At 47.7% G+C, this 12,804-nt stretch overlaps 1 protein-coding gene across 1 annotated transcript in view; it reads left to right on the forward strand.

The window, feature by feature from the left end:
• The window catches only part of casr (calcium-sensing receptor), a 77,701-nt gene that overhangs the window by 24,911 nt on the left and 39,986 nt on the right, over positions 1-12,804 (forward strand). The gene's annotated exons all lie outside the window — the stretch shown is intronic.

A 12,804-nucleotide genomic window follows, 5' to 3' on the forward strand; every position in this document is an offset into this window, starting at 1 on the left:
GGGTATGGAGAGAAGGTAGAAACAGGGTACTGAATGTGGATGATCAGCCATGATCACAGTGAATGGCGATAGATAGACAATAGACAATAGGTGCAGGAGTAGGCCATTCGGCCCTTCGAGCCAGCACCGCCATTCAATGTGATCATGGCTGATCATCCACATTCAGTATCCCGTTCCTGCCTTCTCCCCATATCCCCTGACTCTGCTATCTTTAGGAGCCCTATCTAGCTCTCTCTTGAAAGTATCCAGAGAACCGGTCTCCACCGCCCTCTGAGGCAGAGAATTCCACAGACTCACAACCCTCTGTGTGAAAAAGTGTTTCCTCATCTCTGTTCTAAATGGCTTACCCCTTATTCTTAAACTGTGGCCCCTGGTTCTGGACTTCCCCAACATCGGGAACATGTTTCCTGCCTCTAGCGTGTCCAAGCCCTTAATAATCTTACATTTTCAACAAGATACCCTCTCATCCTTCTAAACTCCAGGGTGTACAAGCCCAGCAGCTCCATTCTCTCAGCATGTGACAGTCCCGCCATCCCGAGAATTAATCTCGTAAACCTACGCTGCACTCCCTCAATAGCAAAAATGTCCTTCCTTAAATTAAGGGACCAAAACTGCACACAATATTCCAGGTGGGGTCTCACTAGGGCCCTGTACAACTGCAGAAGGACCTATTTGCTCATATACTCAACTCCTCTTGTTATGAAGGCCAACAGGCCATTCGCTTTCTTCACTGCCTACTGTACCTGCATGCTTACTTTCATTGACTGATGAACAAGGACCCCAGATCCCATTTGTACTTCCTCTTTTCCCAACTTGACACCATTTAGATAATAATCTTTCTTCCTGTTTTTGCTACCAAAGTGGATAACCTCACATCGAGCCAGTCGATGCTGGTTCGAAGGGCCGAATGGCCTACTCCTGCACCTATTATCTAGGTACCTATCTATCTATCTATGTATCTATGTATTTATGAACTTGCAGAAATGGACTGAGTCAATTTCTCATGGAGGCGGGTTTGTTATCTTTCATTTCTAAACCGCAAATACGATCGGCACATTTCAGCTTGCTTGCAAAGTCTATCAGGGAGCAGAAAAATACACGCTGAGAAGATTGGAAATTGATACATATATCAAACCGAGATTGATTGCCCTGGGTTCCTCACCGATCCACAATGGCGTTAAGATGTACGTTCATCGTGCCGACCTTGCCAGGTGTTACAGGTGACTACATCCGTGTCTCAGTAAACCAGCTTTAAATGCTGCTGATTCCATCCAAACTCTCTCCCAACTTTTACCATTTTGTCTCAATAATGTAAACCTTCAATTTCAAGCGAGTTGCTGCAAGATGAGACGACTGCCTCAGGCTTGACTTGATGGTCTTTGCGCCAGATGCGGTGAGCATCAATAAGGTAAGGTATCCAGCCAATTTGTACTCTGGGATCCAAAGGAAATCTACTGCAATGTTTCTGATGCTGCTCTCAGTATTATCATACTCTTTTCTATACCAGATAACCTGTATTAGACAACCATACCCATGGGCGGCAGAGTGGTGCAGCGGTAGAGTTGCTGCCTCACACGCCAGAGACACGGGTTCCATCCTGACCACAGATGCTGTCTATACGGAGTTTGTACGTTCTCCCTGTGATCCTGTGGTCACGGCATATTTTTCAAGATGCTAAAAATTGACCGCGTCTAAATATATGTCATAGAAACATAGAAAATAGGTGCAGGAGTAGGCCATTCGGCCCTTCGAGCCTGCACCACCATTCAATATGATCATGGCTGATCATCCAACTCAGTATCCCATACCTGCCTTCTCTCCATACCCCCTGATCCCTTTAGCCACAAGGGCCACATCTAACTCCCTCTTAAATATAGCCAATGAACTGGCCTCAACTACCTTCTGTGGCAGAGAATTCCACAGATTCACCACTCTCTGTGTAAAAAATGATTTTCTCATCTTGGTCCTAAAAGATTTCCCCCTTATCCTTAAACTGTGACCCCTTGTTCTGGACTTCCCCAACATCGGGAACAATCTTCCTGCATCTAGCCTGTCCAACCCCTTAAGAATTTTGTAAGTTTCTATAAGATCCCCCCTCAATCTTCTAAATTCTAGCGTGTACAAGCCGAGTCTATTCAGTCTTTCTTCATGTGAAAGTCCTGACATCCCAGGAATCAGTCTGGTGAACCTTCTCTGTACTCCCTCTATGGCAATAATGTCCTTCCTCAGATTAGGAGACCAAAACTGTACGCAATACTCCAGGTGAGGTCTCACCAAGACCCTGTACAACTGCAGTAGAACCTCCCTGCTCTTATACTCAAATCCTTTTGCTAACATACCATTCGCTTTCTTCACTGCCTGCTGCACCTGCATGCCTACTTTCAATGACTGGTGTACCATGACACCCAGGTCTCGTTGCATCTCCCCTTTTCCTAATCGGCCACCATTTAGATAATAGTCTACAGGTCGACGTGGGAAAACTCGATATTTTTTTGTCATAGGTCTAGTCGAAGCCGGTTGTAGTAGGTCGTGATGCTAGGCGTAGGTAGTCGAAGGTGGTTGAGGATAGTCGAAGGTAATAGCTCCAGTGTGTAAAAAAGGTCAGTAGAAAAAAAAGGTGATTTAAACAGCAGAACGTCACCTCTGTAGCTCCAAGGCATGTTCATTCATAGCTGGAGAGTTTTTTGGAGAGGAGACTTGTGTTTTAGAGATGGCACCAAAGAGGCAGCAGCACAGGGGGAGGGCACAACACTAAAAAAAAATCTGCCATGCAGGCGTTGCCCACACAAGGAGAGGAGTGACAGGAGATGATGCCACTGGAGGTGATAGTGCAGGAGGAGGTAGCCCTGCTTGAGAGACCCCTGGAGGACGAGACCAGGGTGGGAGTATATGTCCCCACCACTACCCCATCCTTCACTGCCTCATTTGAAGGCAGCAAAGCAGCCCTTTCTCCTGTGTCTGACACAGCATCAGAGGCAGATGCCCCATTGGTGGGAGGCTATGCCCTACAGCTTCACCAGGCAGCAGGAGGGGGACCTTGACCAGCAGAATGCCATCCTGTACGATAAGGAAAATGAGGGGTACAGGGACCAGAATGGCATGCTTGCCATCCACTGCCCCACATGTGTGCTTAAAGTTCCATCTTTTGTCAAAGCCGAGCGCCACTCTCTTCCAGTTATCTTGTGTACTGGGACAGTCCATCACATCATCTCCATTCACCCATTGAGACCTCTTCTTGTGCTTTCTCATCACCCTTGCTCTTCCCCTTCTGCCTTTATTAAAAGGCTGCTGAAGCAAAAGGGCGACTGCAAACAGCAGGAGTTGCATTTTTACTAACATCCTCCAAACTAGTTCCTTCCTTGCTTGCATGGTTCAGAATGATTAAAATAAAAACCTGGGAGGCATCTTTTAGTGAGGAAAAAAATGCAGACATGACATAGAAACATAGAAAATAGGTGGAGGAGGCCATTCGGCCCTTCGGGCCAGCACCGTCATTCATTGTGATCATAAGTCAGTCTTCAACATAGTCAGTCTTCAACATAGTCGAAGGAGGTCTTCAACATAGTCGTGGGAGGTCGTACACAGTCGTGAAAGGTCGTAGGTCACCGCGACCTTGATTTTTTTTTTAGTTGCTTAAGGTCGCCAGAGGTCGCGGGGGAGGTCTCCCAAGTGGGACAGGCCCTTTACGTTCTTTGTATCTCTTGAGATTGATTCTTTGGATGAGAGGGCTTGTCAGCCCAGATTTACAAGGATGTTGCCAGGCTCCGAGGGCCTGAGCTATAGAGAGAGGCTGTCAGGCTAGGACTTTATTCCCAGGATAGAATGAAGGCACAGGTTTAAGTTGAGAGGGTCAAGTTTTATACAAACATGAGGGGCAAGTTTTTCACACAGAGGGTGGTGGGCATACGGAATGTATGATGTGCATTTGACGGCGCTGGGCTACTCGATGGAGTTTAGAAGGATGAGTGGGGACCTCATTGAAACTTACCGAATAGTGAAAGGCCTGGATAGAGTGGTGGTGGAGAGGATGTTTCCACTAGTGAGAGAGTCTAGGATCAGAGGCCATAGCTTCGGAATACAAGGACATACCTTTAGGAAGATGAGGAGGGCAATGTATCTGTGGAATTCACTGCCACAGACAGCTGTGGAGGCCGGGTACTTTGACCGGCTCTTGATTGTAAGGTTATGGGGCGAAGGCAAGGGGATGGGGTTGAGAGGGAAAGATACATCAGCCATGATTGAATGGCAGAGTAGACTCGATGGGCTGAATGGCTTAACTCTGCACCTATGACCTATGAACGAGCTGCCAGATGATGTATTTGAGGCAGGTACGATAACATAATTGAAAAGACCTTCGGACAGGTACGTGGATAGAAAAGATTTAGAGGGATATGAGCCAAACACTGGGCAATTGGAACTGGGGCATTTTGGCCAGCATGGGCAAGTTGGGCCAATGGGCCTGTTTCTGTGTGAATGACTATAAAATAAATATAGGATATATTATGATTCAGAGGCTGGTGCAGGGAAGGGGTGAGGTGGAGGAAGCTCTGCTGGCTTTCTGCAGAGTTGCTCTGAGGAATTGTGCCTGGTACAGGACTGCGGATTAGAGAGACTTGGGCTCAGGATAAAAGAGACACTGGCATCTGAGGTGAGGGGGGGTGATTGGCAGAGAGGTGGAGTCAGCGGCAAAGACAACACAGTGGCGCAGCGGTAGAGTTGCTGCTCACAGCGCCAGAGACCCGGATTCGATCCTGACTAAGGGTGCTGTCTGTATGGAGTTTGTACGTTCTCCCTGTGACTGCATGGGTTTTCTCCGGGTGCTCCAGTTTCCTCTCACACTCTGAAGATGTGCAGGTTTGTAGGTTAGTTGGCTTCTGTGAATTGTAAATTGTCCCTAGTGTATAGGATAGTGTTAATGTATAGGGATCGCGGGTCGGCACAGACTCGGTGGGCCGAAGGGCCTATTTTCACGCTGCATCTCTAAAGTCTAATGTCAAAAAGCTAGAGGTGAAAAAGGAGACAAAAGGGTGTGAGATAAGGAGGGGAGGAGTGAAATGTAAAGCTCGAGAGAGAGGGAGGGATGTGGGTGCTTTTGGTCTGATCAGTTGTGCCCTTGTGAACCTGGGTAGGATTAGATACAATTCCCCACGCTAATGAGACCCAACACCTGTTGTGGGACCACCTGACAAACGTAGTCGTGCATCTAAAACAAACACAAAGTGCATGAGGAACTCAGCGGGTCAGGCAGCATCTGTGGGGGGAATGGCCAGGCGACTTTTCGGGTCAGTGCTATTCATCAGTCTGAAGAACCATCCTGACCTGAAACGTCGTCTATCCATGTCCTCCACAGATGCTGCTTGACCCGCTCAGTTCCTCCAGCACTTTGTCTTTTGCTCCAGATCTGCAGTTCCTTGCGTCTCCGTGAAGAAGAGGGACGCCATTTCCTCATTTACCTCAAGGTGGAGCCAGAGAAAGCAAATCAGAAACGTTCTTGCAGGACCACGATGGCCCATCAACCCTTGATTGTCCCCAGATTGCCCTGTCTGGGGGGGGGGGGGGGGGGGGGGGGAGGAGGGAGGGGAGAGGGTGGAGAGGGGGGAGGGGGGTAGAGAGAGGGGGAGGAGCGAGGGGGGGAGGGGGGGGAGGGGGGGAGGGAGGGGGGGGGGGGGGGGGGGAAGAGGAGAGGGGGGGGGAGAGAGGGGGAGGGGAGGGAGGAGGGAGAGAGGGAGCGAGGGGGGAGAGGGGTGGGGGGGGAGATAAGGTGGATGGAGGGGGGAGAGGAGGGGGGGGGCTGATGAGGTGGGAGAGAGGGTGGAGAGGGTTAAGGGGGGGGAGGAGGGTGAGAGAGAGGGGGGAGAGGAGTCCAGCTGGCAATATGTGCACCTGACCTATACCCAATTTAAAGCAAGACTGGAGCCTCCATAGGGAACCACATTAACCTTGTTGCTGGTTTCACACGACTTTTGAGTTAAATGGTTCACTCGATACTTTATTGTCACATGTACCTCGATACTATGCTGTGTTTAGCATAAATCCAGTAAAATCATCCTATCCATAGGCACAGTCATACAAATATTTGTCCTTTCTACAGATGCATCACAGAGAGTATTACATTGTGGGCCGAATGGCCCGTTCCTGTTCTGTACTGTTCTATGAATTGCACCCCAAGCATGGGTGAATTACTGAATGACACCAATGTGTACGGTGTAGACTATTACAGATGCACCCCAGAAAGCACAACACTGTCGGCTTGCGTCACAGCTCGGTTTTTGGAACAGCTCTGCCCAAGACCGCAAGAAATTGCAGAGAGTTGTGGATGGAGCCCAGCCCGTCACACAGATTAGATTTCCCACTATCTGCATGCTGCCTCAGGAAAGCAGCCAATGTAATCAAAGCCCCAGTCACTCCTCCTTCTCCCAGCTCCCGTCCAGCAAAAGTCACAGAAGTTTGAAAGCGGGCAGCACCAGATTCAGGAACAGCTTCTTCCCCTCTGTTATCAGGCTTCTCAACGTTCCTTCCATCAGCTAGGGTACTGTCCGATTCACCTCTACCCCATTGCGGACATTGGACTCTGGAATGGATGAGCCTCTATGCTGAGACTGTATTTTGCATTCTGTATCATAGAAACATAGAAACATAGAAATTGGGTGCAGGAGTAGGCCATTCGGCCCTTCGAGCCTGCACCGCCATTCAATATGATCATGGCTGATCATCCAACTCAGTATCCCGTACCTGCCTTCTCTCCATACCCTCTGATCCCCTTAGCCACAAGGGCCACATCTAACTCCCTCTTAAATATAGCCAATGAACTGGCCTCGACTACCCTCTGCGGCAGAGAGTTCCAGAGATTCACCACTCTCTGTGTGAAAAAAGTTCTTCTCATCTCGGTTTTAAAGGATTTCCCCCTTATCCTTAAGCTGTGACCCCTTGTTCTGGACTTCCCCAATATCGGGAGCAATCTTCCTGCATCTAGCCTGTCCAACCTCTTAAGAATTTTGTAAGTTTCTATAAGATCCCCTCCAATCTCCTAAATTCTAGAGAGTATAAACCAAGTCTATCCAGTCTTTCTTCATAAGACAGTCCTGACATCCCAGGAATCAGTTTGGTGAACCTTCTCTGCACTCCCTCTATGGCAATAATGTCCTTCCTCAGATTTGGAGACCAATACTGTACGCAATACTCCAGGTGTGGTCTCACCAAGACCCTGTACAACTGCAGTAGAACCTCCCTGCTCCTATACTCAAATCCTTTTGCTATGAAAGCCAACATACCATTCGCTTTCTTTACTGCCTGCTGCACCTGCATGCCTACTTTCAATGACTGGTGTACCATGACACCCAGGTCTCGCTGCATCTCCCCTTTTCCTAGTCGGCAACCATTTAGATAATAGTCTGCTTTCCTGTTTTTGCCACCAAAATGGATAACCTCACATTTATCCACATTATACTGCATCTGCCAAACATTTGCCCACTCACCCAGCCTATCCAAGTCACCTTGCAGTCTCCTAGCATCCTCCTCACAGCTAACACTGCCCCACAGCTTAGTGTCATCCGCAAACTTGGAGATATTGCATTCAATTCCCTCATCCAGATCATTAATATATATTGTAAATAGATGGGGTCCCAGCACTGAGCCTTGTGGTACCCCACTAGTCACTGCCTGCCATTGTGAAAAGGACCCGTTTACTCCTACTCTTTGCTTCCTGTTTGCCAGCCAGTTCTCTATCCACATCAATACTGAACCCCCAATGCCTTGTGCTTTAAGTTTGTATACTAATCTCTTATGTGGGACCTTGTCGAAAGCCTTCTGGAAGTCCAGATACACCACATCCACTGGTTCTCCCCTATCCACGCTACTAGTTACATCCTCGAAAAATTCTATAAGATTCGTCAGACATGATTTACCTTTCGTAAATCCATGCTGACTTTGTCCAATGATTTCACCACTTTCCAAATGTGCTGCTATCCCATCTTTAATAACTGACTCTAGCAGTTTCCCCACCACCGATGTTAGACTAACTGGTCTGTAATTCCCCGTTTTCTTTCTCCCTCCAATCACATATGCTCTATTGTTTGTACTTGTGTTAGCTCGATTGTATTTATGTATAACTAGACCAAGTGCAGACCCGTTGGGCCCACTCCCCCAACACAATATTCCACCAAACTGCGCATGCTCAGCTGCCGCGTTCAAAGTTGTGCCGTTGGTGGTTGAAATTAAATTAAAGTTAATAAAGTGAATACAGGACCCGTGGAGGCGTTTTTAAAGTAGAAAGAAACTTACCCGCGGAGCCGTTGTGCGGCCAGGCAAGTACACGCAAAAAAAAAAAGTGGCGATTTAAAAACAGATTAAATTTGGGGGCCCATTGTGATGTCGTTGTGACATCGAACGCGGCTGACCGGCAGAGCAAGTGGAAAAATGATTTTTGTAAAGTTTAAAATGTGTATAACTTGTAAAATATACCATCAATCTGAACAAAACTTGTTTCATTTACATTGCAGGACAATGGTGAGTAAGGTGGGCCAAAAATTGTAGCTCTATCTTGTACCGTTTTGGTGGGATTTTGGGGACACACACAAACAAACAAGATGAGAGTTTTAGTAATATACTAGACCAAATGCAGACCCGTTGGGTCTGCTCCCCCAACGCACCTGTTCCCTACCCGTAGCCCCCATGGGAGGCGTGGTCCTCCAACTCAACCCGTTGCCGAACATAACATTCCAGCACCCCTCAGCCTCTCCCAGCACTGGACTTGAAAGAAAAATCCCAATTGCACTTCCCCAATTACAATACCAATTGACCCTCCACCTCGTGTCCTGCCAGGAGCTGTGATGGCAACATTGTTGCAAATGTCTGGTGCACTTGCTGTGATATGCCATTGAGTTGAAAAGTTCAGAGTTTTCCTATCTTGCAACTTTGTATGTTGGAAGCTGTGAGGAATCATTTTAACAGTAAAAATCGTTTTAAATTCAGTCTTTTGACGTTTTTAAACTTTAATCAGTAATAAGTTGATAAATAAAGCAGGAAATGTTCACATAAGATGCTCCCGACCTTGACGAGAAAAATGTCAACCGGAATATGTAAACATGTTATCATTACCATGTAGCTTTTTCGCGAAGATGTAAAGACACACACATATACACATATACACACATAGACACATAGACACGTACAAGATCGGAGTTTTAATAAGTATATGATGATAACATTATCTGTAGATTCAAGGAACTGCAGATGCTGGTTAATGAAAAAAGACACAAAGTGCTGGAGTAACGCAACATGTCAGGCAGCATCTCTGGAGAACATGGATAGGTGATGTTTCGGGTCAGAATCATTCTACAGGAACCTGTATGGGATGATGTGGGAACCTATGCATGGACAATTCCTGCAAAAACGTGCAAAGTAAAGTCCTGGACTAGATTACAAAGAACAGTGCAGAACAGGAACAGGCCCTTCGGCCCACAATGTCCGTACCAAAGGGAGAGAAGGCACAGCTAACACATTGTTCAACCAGGATTTGATTTCCAGACACTGCAGCTCTCTGGCAATGCCTTCAGCAATTAGAACCATAGTCATAGAGTTATACAACCGGGAAACAGGCCCTTCAGCCCAACTCGCCCACGCTGACCATCTATGCCAGGCCCGTTTAGCCATATTTGGCCCATATCCCTCTAATCTTGTCCCTTCCATCTGCCTGTCCAAATGTATTTTAAATGTTCTTATTGTACATGCCTCAATTATCTCCTCTGGCAGCTTGTTCCATATACCCACCCAGTGAATACAAGCCCAGTCATTCCATTCATTCATCATACGACAGTCCCGCCATTCCAGGGATTAACGTTGTGAACCTACGCTGCACTCCCTCAATAGCAAGAATGTCCTTCCTCAAATTAGGAGACCAATACTGCACACTATACTCCAGGTGTGGTCTCACCAGGGCCCTGCACAACTACAGAAGGACCACTTTGCTCTTATACTTCACTCCTCTTGTTATGAAGGCCAACATGCCATTAGCTTTCTTCACTGCCTGTTTACTTTCAGTGACTGGTGTACAAGGACACCCAGGTCTCCTTGCACCTCCCCTTTTCCTAATCTGACACCAATCAGATAATAATCTGCCACCAAAGTGGATAACCTCACATTTATCTACATTATACTGCATCTGCCACGCATCTGCCCACTCACCCAACCTATCCAAGTCACCCTGCATCTTCATAGCATCCTCCTCATAGTTCACACTGCCACCCAGCTTTGTGCCATCTGCAAATTTGCTAATATTTACTTTAAATTCCTTCATCTAAATCATGAATGTATATTTGTAAATAGCTGCGGTCCCAGCACCGAGCCTTGCGGCACTCCACTCACCACTGCCTGCCATTCTGAAAGTGACCCGTTAATCCTTACTCTTTGTTTACTGTCTGCCAACCAGTTCCCTATCCATGTCTGGACCTGGTAGAAGGAAATAAAATGATGGGAGACATAGATAGGGTAGACAGTGAGAACCTAATTCCCAGGGTGGAAATGTCAAAAACTAGAGGTCATGGGTTTAAGGTGAGAGGGGCAAAGTTTAAAGGAGATGTGCGGAACAAGTTTTTTTTACACAGGTGGATGCTTGGTGGAAGGAACTGCAGATGTGCAGGGAATGGAGGGATATGCATCGCGTGCAGGCAGATACAGGGGTAGAATTGGCATCAGCACGGACATTGTGGGCTGAAGGGCCTGTTCCTGTGCAGTGCTGGTTTATGTTCTATGTTACAACTAGGGTTGCCAACTTTCTCACTCCCGAATAAGGGGCAAAAGGGTCAAAATACAGGACAAATTCACGACGGCAATTCGTTGACCGTCTCGGCCGTGGCTGGGTGAATGATGAGTTGGCCCGGGTGCTGGACTGCACACACAAAGCCCAGCCAGCGGGCCAGCTGAGGAGTTGTTGCCTGTTTCCACGCCGTATGACTCTATGACTATTTAGATTCATGTAACAATGGAAACGACAGAGAGCCTGCAGCTATTCCTCGTCCAAAGGTACAACCAGGCATTCTCTCCCAAGGTGCAATGAATTACTCGTTTCAATTAGGGTATTTAGTAGCTGTAGAAGCGACCAGGCCTGACCTTTGCCGCTGCTATAGTTACCTTCTGTTACTGCGGTGGCCACACTCCACCGCTCCCACCGTAACCCTCTGGAGTAATTGCTCCTGGCTTTTTACAGATGGCAACGTTTGCGTTCCTGCACCTCACTCATCGTTAGCGTTAGCGCTACACGTACTTGGGAAGGAGTCACAAACAGCAGCAACGCTGTTCAGGGCAGCAGCATTGTTCCGACCCATTGACTTGTGGATGGAATGTTAGCATTTCTTCAGAGGTTAGCAGTTCGTTTTAATTCTAGCTCACCTCAACCCTTCCATCGGATGATGCAATTTGGTGCGATTTCCACACTCAATTTCAGGTAGTGGCGAATCTTTGGCGCAAACTCAGGTGCTGAGCAACCTCCTGCCTACGTTGCTGTTGTGCGCCAACATATCCCGTCTACTCCATCTGCCAACGGAATGAGGTAAACAAAAATTAATTGTGTTAATTAGTGCTTCAAATCACAAAGTGCTGGAGTAACTGAGCAGCTCAGGCAGCAACTCTGGAGGATGTTTTGAGTGGGGATCCTTCTTCAGTCTGATTGTAGGGGGGAAAGAAAAATGGGAGAGAGGAGATGTGCAGGAAGGAACTGCAGATACAGGTTTACACCGAAGATAGAAACAAAATGTTGGAGTAACTCAGCTGGTCAGACCACATCTCCTTTCTCCATTGTGTGCAGTTTTGGTCCCCAAATCTGGGGAAGGACATTCTTGCTGTTGAGGGAGTGCAGCGTAAGTTCACAAGGTTAATTCCCTGGATGGCGGGACTGTCATATGAAAGAATGGAGCGACTGGGCTTGTATACACTAGAATTTAGAAGGATGAGAGGGCATCTTATTGAAACATAAGATTACTAGACTAAGTGGGACCCGCTGGTTCCCCGACACAATATTCCACCTCTCCACATATTCCAATATTGGTGGCCAGTATGGTGCTTTCTGGAGCGCTAGTATGGGTATTGTGGGCCAAAGGGACTGGTTTCCAGAGGCCTAGCGTGGACATTGTGGGCTGAATGGATTCTTGGGCTGGCAGCTCAGTCACTCAGGGCTGGTGGGCTGGCAGCTCAGTCATTCAAGGCTGGTGGGCTGGCAGCTCAGTCACTCAGGGCTGGTGGGCTGGCAGCTCAGTCATTCAGGGCTGGTGGGCTGGCAGCTCAGTCACTCAGGGCTGGTGGGCTGGTAGCTCAGTCATTCAAGGCTGGTGGGCTGGCAGCTCAGTCACTCAAGGCTGGTGGGCTGGTAGCTCAGTCATTCAAGGCTGGTGGGCTGGCAGCTCAGTCACTCAGGGCTGGTGGGCTGGTAGATCAGTCACTCAGGGCTGGTGGGCTGGTAGCTCAGTCATTCAAGGCTGGTGGGCTGGCAGCTTAGTCACTCAGGGCTGATGAGCTGGCAGTTCACTCAAGGCTATTCCTTGAAATTCCATTTCACGCAGAGTGCAGGCCACCAAATTCAATTTCATAGCATTTCAAGCAGAGTGCAGTTCACCAAATTCAATTTTATCGCATTTCAAGCAGAGTGCAGGCCACCAAATTCAATTCATAGCATTTCAAGCAGAGTACAGGCCACCAAAGTGCCAAACAGCTCCTTGCATTGTCATTAAAGGCTAACAAATCATTTATTGCTAGTACATTGCAGACTCACAATTCAGTTGATTCACAGCTCAGAATTACAGTTGTGGACTCTCC

The sequence above is a fragment of the Leucoraja erinacea genome, chromosome 13, assembly GCF_028641065.1.
Source record: "Leucoraja erinacea ecotype New England chromosome 13, Leri_hhj_1, whole genome shotgun sequence".
In the NCBI taxonomy this organism is placed as follows: Eukaryota; Metazoa; Chordata; class Chondrichthyes; order Rajiformes; family Rajidae; genus Leucoraja; species Leucoraja erinaceus.